Source organism: Triticum dicoccoides, unplaced genomic scaffold (genome assembly GCF_002162155.2).
Source record: "Triticum dicoccoides isolate Atlit2015 ecotype Zavitan unplaced genomic scaffold, WEW_v2.0 scaffold98817, whole genome shotgun sequence".
NCBI lineage: Eukaryota > Viridiplantae > Streptophyta > Magnoliopsida > Poales > Poaceae > Triticum > Triticum dicoccoides.
This window is the reverse complement of record NW_021315653.1, coordinates 11,429-21,165: the sequence shown is the minus strand read 5'-3', so window position 1 is coordinate 21,165 and position 9,737 is coordinate 11,429.

Here is a 9,737-nt window from a genome sequence, read left to right as displayed (position 1 = left end):
AAATCCTTGAACATTTTTTAAATCATGAAGTTTTCCATTTTTTGCGATTTTTTTGTTTTTTCATATAATCAACGGTTGATTGGGCTTTTTAGGGGTAGCGCCCGATAAATGGATCGATGAAATGAACCAGTGATCCATGAAATGATCGGGTGCTCGCCTATATGGGTCGGCCCATGGGCGATGGTATGTGGCCACCTACTTACGGAGCTGGCGCTTGAAGCGCCAATTAGGAGCTCCCATATAATGTTGCGATGACATCTACAATAAAACTTATAACCGGCATGTACAATAGTTATATGTAATATATACTGCATTTTTCATACATGGCCCATCACGCTGTGTCACATAGTATCTAGGAGCACATGCTGCAACCCGTTTCTCTTCTCTCTCCTATTCAGTTTCTCCAACTTAGGAAAAGTATAATATTTGAGGTCTTACCGTCCGCCTATATCATCCTATTGTACTGGCTCAGGCTAACCGCTTTTAGGCATAATGATCCATCTCTATAGATTTAATGCCTAATATATATGTCCCTTTGCGTAAGTCTTTCACCGAAAAACACTTTCCAATGATTCTTTAATTGTCTTTGGGATCGACAAAACCTTCAGGTTCTATCATGTATACATCCTCTTCAAGGTTTCCATTTAGAAAAGTTGTTTTGACGCCCAACTGCCATATCTCGTAATCGAAATATGCAGCACTTGCCATCAAAATCCGCACAGACTTAAGCATTGCTACTGACGACAATGTCTTGTTATAGTCAACTCCTTGAATTTGTCAGAATCCCATCACGAGAAGCCAAGCTTTATAGATATTAGGGTTACCATCTGTGACCGTATTTTTTTTAAAATCTATTCACATTAACTACCAAGCTCCACACTTGGTTTTCGTGCATGGACCGCATTTCAGATTTCATGGCTTTAAGTCATTCCTCTAAGCTCGGCGCCGCCATCGCTTCTTTGTAGTGCGCATGTTCATCTTCTTCTAAGATGAGAATTTCGTTATGAAACCATCCAGGTGATTCACTAGCCGTACCTGACCTATGCGGTTCAGTCACAGACTTAACTGGAGTTTCTATATCAGATGTAGCAACTCCCAATTTGGTTGTAGGGATAACTTGCGGAATTACTTCTGATCCTTTAGCCCCACTAACTTTAGTCGAAGATTCATCGACCTCATCAAGTTGTACTGTCCTCCCACTCACTTCTTTAGCGAGAAACTCTTTCTGGAGAAAGACTGCATTTTTTACGACAAACACTTACCTAGTTGTTTATCCTGAGATAACCTACAAAGTAACATTTGTCTAATCTGACATCAAGTTTCTTTGGTTATAAACATTTTACGTATGCATGACAACCCCAGATTTTGAGATGCGACAAACTGGGTTTCTTCTTGTGCCATAACTCATACGGTGTCGTATCACAGACTTAGACAGTGCTCTTTTTAGTGCGTATGTTGTTGCTTCTAGTGCACATCCCCAAAAGATAAAGGCGGATTGGTAAGAGACATCATAGACCTCACCATGGCTAACAAGTTAGCACTACTAGAAAAAAAGGTTGTTAGTGGCGCACCAGTTTTTGCTATTAATGGCGCACTATAGGTGCGCCACTATTAACACGCCACTAGTAACAAACAGTAATGGCGCACCTCTGGTGCGCCATTAGTATCCCAGATAATAGTGGCGCATCACATAGTGCGCCATTACTATGTCCAACCGTGCGCCATTACTATGCCTCCTAGGGGGCATATTTACCTTCACGTATGCCCCCAAGTGCGCCATTACTATGCCCCATAATGCGCCACTGGTATTTAGCCTTGGTGCGCCACTAATGCTCAATATGGTGTGCCACTACTGGGGGCCATATTTGCCTTCACCTATGCCCCAAGTGCGCCATTACTATTCTCGATAATGCGCCACTGGTATTTATCTTGGTGTGCCACTAATTCTCAATATGGTGCGCCACTACTATGAATATTAGGAATTATTATTTTTTGCTTTTCTGGTATTTGCACAGGTTACAATATGTTACAGCACAAAATATAAACATCACATAATAGGATTCATCATATTAGTCTCCAAATTCAAAATAGCGAACAAAGTTCAAACATTAGCCAAGTTTAGGTCTCGAGACATTAGCAAAGTTCATCATATTAGCCGAGTTTGTCGTCACATTACAAAGTCGATATCGATCATCTAAACTACCATCACATAGAAGAGAGCTGCAGTCACGATGAGCATCATCGCAATGAAACTGGTCTTCATCCGGTTCCTCCTCCGCTCCCTCCTCTCTCCCGCTAGATAGCGCACGTATCTAGCTTCCGCCTCTGCCTTAGTGGTGTACCCTTTGTAACTATTACCACTAAACTTTTGTTTCTTGCCAAACTACAGTTCATAAGGCGTCGTCTCAATGGATTTTGATGGTGCCCTATTTAAAGTGAATGCAGCCGTCTCTAGAGCATAACCCCAAAACGATAGCGGTAAATCTGTAAGAGACATCATAGATCGCACCATATCTAATAAAGTACGGTTACGACGTTCGGACACACCATTTCGCTGTGGTGTTCCAGGTGGCATTAATTGTTGAACTAACCCATGTTGTTTCAAATGAAGACCAAACTCGTAACTCAAATATTCTCCTCCACGATCAGATCATAGAAACTTTATTTTCTTGTTACGGTGATTTTCCATTTCACTTAGAAATTCTTTGAACTGTTCAAATGTTTCAGACTTATGCTTCATTAAGTAGATATAACCATATCTGCTCAAATCATCTGTGAAGCTAAGAAAATAACGATACCCACCGCGAGCATCAATACTCATTGGACCGCATACATCGGTATGTATTATTTCCAACAAGTCAGTAGCTCGTTCCATTTTTCCGGAGAACGGAGTTTTAGTCATCTTGCCCATAAGGCACGGTTCGCAAGCACCAAGTGATTCATAATCAAGTGATTCCAAAAGTCCATCAGTATGGAGTTTCTTCATGCGCTTTACACCAATATGACCCAAATGGCAGTGCCACAAATAAGTTGCACTATCATTATTAAACTTCAATCTTTTGGCTTCAACACTATGAATTTGTGTATTACTACTATCGAGATTCAACAAAAATAGACCACTCAGCAGGGGTGCATGACCATAAAAGATATTAATCATATAAATAGAACAACCATTATTCTCTGATTTAAGTGAATAACTGTCTCGCATTAAACAAGATCTAGATATAATGTTCATGCTCAACGCTGGCACAAAATAACAATTATTCGGGTCTAAAACTAATCCCGATGGTAGATGTAGAGGTAGCGTGCTGACCGCGATCACATCGACTTTGGAACCATTTCCCACGCGCATCCTCACCTCATCCTTTGCCAATCTTCGCTTAATCCATAGCCCATGTTTCGAGTTGCAAATATGAGCAACAAAACCAGTATCAAATACCCAGGCGCTACTGCGAGCATTAGTTAAGTACACATCAATAACATGTATATCAAATATACCTTTCACTTTGCCATCCTTCTTATCCGCCAAATACTTCGGGCAGTTACGCTTCCAGTGACCAGTCCCTTTGCAGTAGAAGCACTCAGTCTTAGGCTTAGGTCCAGACTTGGGTTTCTTCTCTTGAGCAGCAACCTTTTTTCCATTCTTCTTGAAGTTTCCCTTCTTCCCTTTGCCCTTTTTCCTGAAACTAGTGGTCTTATTGACCATCAACACTTGATGCTCCGTTTTGATTTCTAACTCTGCGGCCTTTAGCATTGCGAAGAGCTCGGGAATAGTCTTGTTCATCTCTTGCATATTATAGTTCATCACAAAGCCTTTATAGCTTGGTGGCAGTGATTGAAGAACTCTACCAATGACACAATCAACTGGAAGATCAACTCCCAGCTGAGTCAAGTGATTATGATACCCAGACATTTTGAGTATGTGCTCACTGACAGAACTATTCTCCTCCATTTTGTAGTTGTAGATCTTGTTGGAGACTTCATATCTCTAAACTCGGGCATTTGCTTGAAATATTAACTTCAACTCTTGGAACATCTCATATGCTCCATGATGTTCAAAACGTCGTTGAAGTCCCGATTCTAAGCCGTAAAGCATGGCACACTGAACTATCGAGTAGTCATCATCTTTGCTCTGCTAGACGTTCTTAACGTCATTAGTAGCATCTGCAGCAGGCCTGGCACCTAGTGGTGCTTCCAGGGCATAATTCTTCTGTGCAGCAATGAGGATAATCCTCAAGTTATGGACCCAGTGCGTGTAGTTGCTGCCATCATCTTTCAACTTAGCTTTCTCTAGGAATGCATTAAAATTCAAAGGAACGGTAGCACGGGCCATTGATCTACAACAACATAGACATGCAAAATACTATCAGGTACTAAGTTCATGATAAATTAAAGTTCAATTAATCATATTACTTAAGAACTCCCACTTAGATAGATATCCCTCTAATCATCTAAGTGATCATGTGATCCAAATCAAGTAAACCAGTCCGATCATCACGTGAGATGGAGTAGTTTTCAATGGTGAACATCACTATGTTGATCATATCTACTATATGATTCACGCTCGACCTTTCGGTCTCAGTGTTCCGAGGCCATATCTGCATATGCTAGGCTCGTCAAGTTTAACCTGAGTATTCTGCGTGTGCAAAACTGGCTTGCACCAGTTGTATGTGAACGTAGAGCTTATCACACTCGATCATCATGTGGTGTCTTGGCACGACGAACTGTAGCAACGGTGCATACTCAGGGAGAACACTTGTACCTGGAAATTTAGTAAGGGATCATCTTATAATGCTACCGACATTCTAAGTAAAATAAGATGCACAAAGGATAAACATCACATGCAATCAAAATATGTGACATGATCTTAGCATTGTTGTCGTATCACCACCTATTGTTACTACGACTATCACTACCGCTTAGTGATAAAGTAAAACAATTACATGGCGATTGCATTGCATACAATAAAGCGACGACCATATGGCTCCTGCCAGTTGTCGATAACTTTGTTACAGAACATGATCATCTCATACAACAATTTATATCACATCATGCTTGACCATATCACATCACAGCAAGCCCTGCAAAAATAAGTTAGACGTCCTCTACTTTGTTGTTGCAAGTTTTACGTGGCTGCTACGGGCTTCTAGCAAGAACCGTTCTTACCTACACATCAAAACCACAATGATTTTTCGTCAAGTGTGTTTTTTTAACCTTCAACAAGGACCGGACGTAGCCACACTCGAATCAACTAAAGTTGGAGAAACAGACACTCACCAGCCACCTATGTGCAAAGCACATCGGTAGAACCAGTCTCGCGTAAGCGTACTGCTACCTCTTGAGCACTGCGTTGGTTTTCCCTTGAAGAGGAAAGGGTGATGCAGCAAAGTTGCGTAAGTATTTCCCTCAGTTTTTGAGAACCAAGGTATCAATCCAGTAGGAGGCTCCACGCAAGTCCCTCGTACCTACACAAACAAACAAGAACCTCGCAACCAACGTGATAAAGGGGTTGTCAATCCCTTCACGACCACTTGCAAAAGTGAGATCTGATAGAGATAATAAGATAAGATAAATATTTTTGGTATTTTTATGATATAGGTTGAAAAGTAAAGATTGCAAAATAAAGTAGATTGTAAACTTATATGATAAAAGATAGACCCAGGGGCCATAGGTTTCACTAGTGGCTTCTCTCAAGATAGCATAAGTATTACGGTGGGTGAACAAATTACTGCGAGCAATTGATAGAAAAGTGCATAGTTATGAGAATATCTAGGCATGATCATGTATATAGGCATCACATCCGCGACAAGTAGACCGAAACGATTCTGCATCTACTACTATTACTCCACACATCGACCGCTATACAGCATGCGTCTAGAGTATTAAGTTCATAAGAACGGACTAACGCATTAAGCAAGATGACATGATGTAGAGGGATAAACTCAAGCAATATGATATAAACCCCATCTTTTTATCCTCGATGGCAACAATACAATACATGCCTTGCTACCCCTGCTGTCACTGGGAAAGGACACCGCAAGATTGAACCCAAAGCTAAGCACTTCTCCCATTGCAAGAAAGATCAATCTAGTAGGCCAAACCGAACTGATAATTTGAAGAGACTTGCAAAGATAACCAATCATACATAAAAGAATTCAGAGGAGATTCAAATATTTCTCATAGATAAACTTGATCAAAAACCCACAATTCATCAGATCTCGACAAACACACCGCAAAAAGAGTTACATTGAATAGATCTCCAAGAAGATCAAGGAGAACTTTGTATTGAGATTCAAACAGAGAGAAGAAGCCATCTAGCTAATAACTATGGACCCGAAGGTATGTGGTAAACTACTCACAACTCATCAGAGAGGCTATGGTGTTGATGTAGAAGCCCTCCATGATCGATTTCCCCTCAGGCGGAGCGCCGGCGAAGGCTCCAAGATGGGATATCGCGGATACAGAAGGTTGCGGCGGTGGAAATAGGGTTTCGTGGTGCTCCTCGATGTTTTCAGGGTATGCAAGTATATATAGGCGAAGGAAGTCAGTCAGGGGAGCTAGGAGGGGCCCACGAGGGTGGGGGGCGCGCCCACCCCCTAGGGCATGCCTGGCACCCTTGTGGCCGCCTCGGCTGCTTCTTGATGTCCACTCCAAGTCTCCTGGATTGCATTTGTTCCAAAAAGATCGCTCCCAAAGGTTTCATTCCGTTTGGCCTCCGTTTGATATTCCTTTTCTTCGGAACACTAAAATAGGCAAAAAAACAACAATTTGGGCTGGGCCTCAGGTTAGTAGGTTAGTCCCAAAAATGATAAAAATGTAAAGTAAAGCCCATAAACATCCAAAACGGGTAATATAATAGCATGGAACAATCAAAAATTATAGATACGTTGGAGACGTATCAAGCATCCCCAAGCTTAATTCCTGCTCGTTCTCGAGTAGGTAAATGATAAAAACAGAATTTTTGATGTGGAATGCTACCTAGCATATTTCTCAATGTAATTTTATTTATTGTGGCATGAATGTTCAGATCCAAATGATTCAAGATAAAAGTTCATATTGACATACAAATAGTAATACTTCAAGCATACTAACAAAGCAATCATGTCTTCTCAAAATAACATGGCCAAAGAAAGTTATCCCTACAAAATCATATACTCTGGCTATGCTCTATCTTCATCACACAAAATATTTAAATCATGCACAACCCTGGTTTTAGCCAAGAAATTGCTTCATACTTTAGTATTTTCAAACTTTTTCAATCTTCACGCAATACATGAGCGTGAGCCATGGACATAGGACTATATGTGGAATAGAATGGTGGTTGTGGAGAAGACAAAAAGGAGAAGATAGTCTCACATCAACTAGGCGTATCAACGGGCTATGGAGATGCTGATACGTCTCCAATGTATCTATAACTTTTGATTATTCCATGCTATTATATTACCCCTTTTGGATGTTTATGGGCTTTATTTTACACATTTATATCATTTTTGGGACTAACGTACTAACCGGAGGCCCAGCCCGTATTGCTGTTTTTTTGCCTATTTCAGTATTTCGAAGAAAAGGAATATCAAACGGAATGAAACCTTCGGGACCGTGATTTTTGGAACGAACGTGATCCGGAGAACTTGGAGTGCAAGTCAAGAAGCTTGCGAGGCGGCCAGAAGACAGGAGGGCGCACTCACCCCCTCTGGGCGCGCCCCCTATCTCCTGGGCCCCACAGGCGGCCACCGACGTACTTCTTCCTCCCATATATACCTACGTACCCCGAAAACATCCAGGGAGCCAACGAAACACAATTTCCACCGCCGTAACCTTCTGTATCCGCGAGATCCCATCTTGGAGCCTTTGTCGGCGCTCCGTTGGAGGGGAAATCGACCACGGACGGCTTCTACATCAACACATAGAGTGTTGGGTTTCCTCTACATTGTTAGCACAACAATTCGAGGAAATAGATGCATTTTTATCATGGCAACAAGACATAGCAAGCATATCATCATGAGATTTAGTCAAGCAATTTCTACATGATATGCAAGGACTATCAACACAAGCATGTGAAACATTTGGAGTGCTCGAAGTGTTAAAGCCCAAAGAAGGAGCAGTGCAATAATATAGTGATGAAGGATCATCCACAATAAGCATACTATCATCATTGCAATGACCAACACTACTCACCATATCATTACCTTGTGGCAAACCACATGTAGGTGAAGTAGAAGAAGTTGAGAAGACTAAACGACCGGAGGTGGAGGGAGAACAATCATCCCCACAAATCTTGGACACACCATATTTATCTTGAAGCTTTGTCCATAACTCATGAGCATCCCGGAACGGCATGAGTTGAAATATAACTACATTGCTCAAAGCATCGAAAAGCACATTAGAAGCTTGAGCATTGAGATAAGAGTTTTTCTCATCCTCTAAAGATAATCTTTGGGGATCCTTTGGAGGAGAAAAACCCATATCTACAATTCGCTCTAAATTTGGGTCCATGACCCTAAAGAGGTTAAGCATGCGAATTACCCAAACACCAAAATTTGTGCCATCGAAACTAAGAGTGTCAGAGAAACCTAAACCTCTAGTCGACATCTTTACTCTCTAGGCGGTTAAGCCCAACAAAGAGAGACGAGGCTCTGATACCAATTGAAAGATCGAGGATGTCGCCTAGAGGGGGGGTGAATAGGCGCTTTAATATAATTACGGTTTAGGCTTGAACAAATGCGGAATAAACCTAGCGGTTAATTTGTCAAGCACAAAACCTACAACAACTAGGCTCACCTATGTGCACCAACAACTTATGCTAAGCAAGATAAGCAACTATGTGATAGCAATATATATGACAAAGAACAATATGGCTATCACAAAGTAAAGTGCATAAGTACAGGGGCTCGGGTAAGCGATAACCGAGGCACGCGGAGACGACAATGTATCCCGAAGTTCACACCCTTGCGGATGCTAATCTCCGTTTGGAGCGGTGTGGAGGCACAATGCTCCCCAAGAAGCCACTAGGGCCACCGTAATCTCCTCACGCCCTCGCACAATGCAAGATGCCGTGATTCCACTAAGGGACCCTTGAGGGCGGTCACCGAACCCGTACAAATGGTGACCCTTGGGGGCGGTCACCGAACCCGTACACTTTGGCAACCCTTGGGGGCGGTCACCGGTACCCGTCAAATTGCTCAGGGTGATCTCCACAACCTAATTGGAGACCCCGATGCTTGCCCGGAGCTTTACACCATAATGATTGAGCTCCTAACACCACCAACCGTCTAGGGCGCCAAGGCACCCAAGAGGAACAAGCTCTAGGGTGCCCAAACACCCAAGAGTAATAAGCTTCTCAAACTTCACTTCCACGTATCACCGTGGAGAACTCAAACCGATGCACAAATGCAATGGCAAGGGCACACAGAGTACCCAAGTCCTTCTCTCTCAAATCCCACCAAAGCAACTAATGCTAGGGAGGAAAGTAAGAGGAAGAACAAGAAGGAGAACACAAAGAACTCCAAGATCTAGATCCAAGGGGTTCCCCTCACATAGAGGAGAAAGTGATTGGTGGAAGTGTGGATCTAGATCTCCTCTCTCTTTTCCCTCAAAAACTAGCAAGAATCCATGGAGGGATTGAGAGTTAGCAAGCTCAAAGAAGGTCAACAATGGGGGCAAAAACAAGCTCAAGAGATGGGGAACCATTGGGGAAGAAGACCCCCTTAAATAGGTCCCCACGAATCTGCCCGTTATGT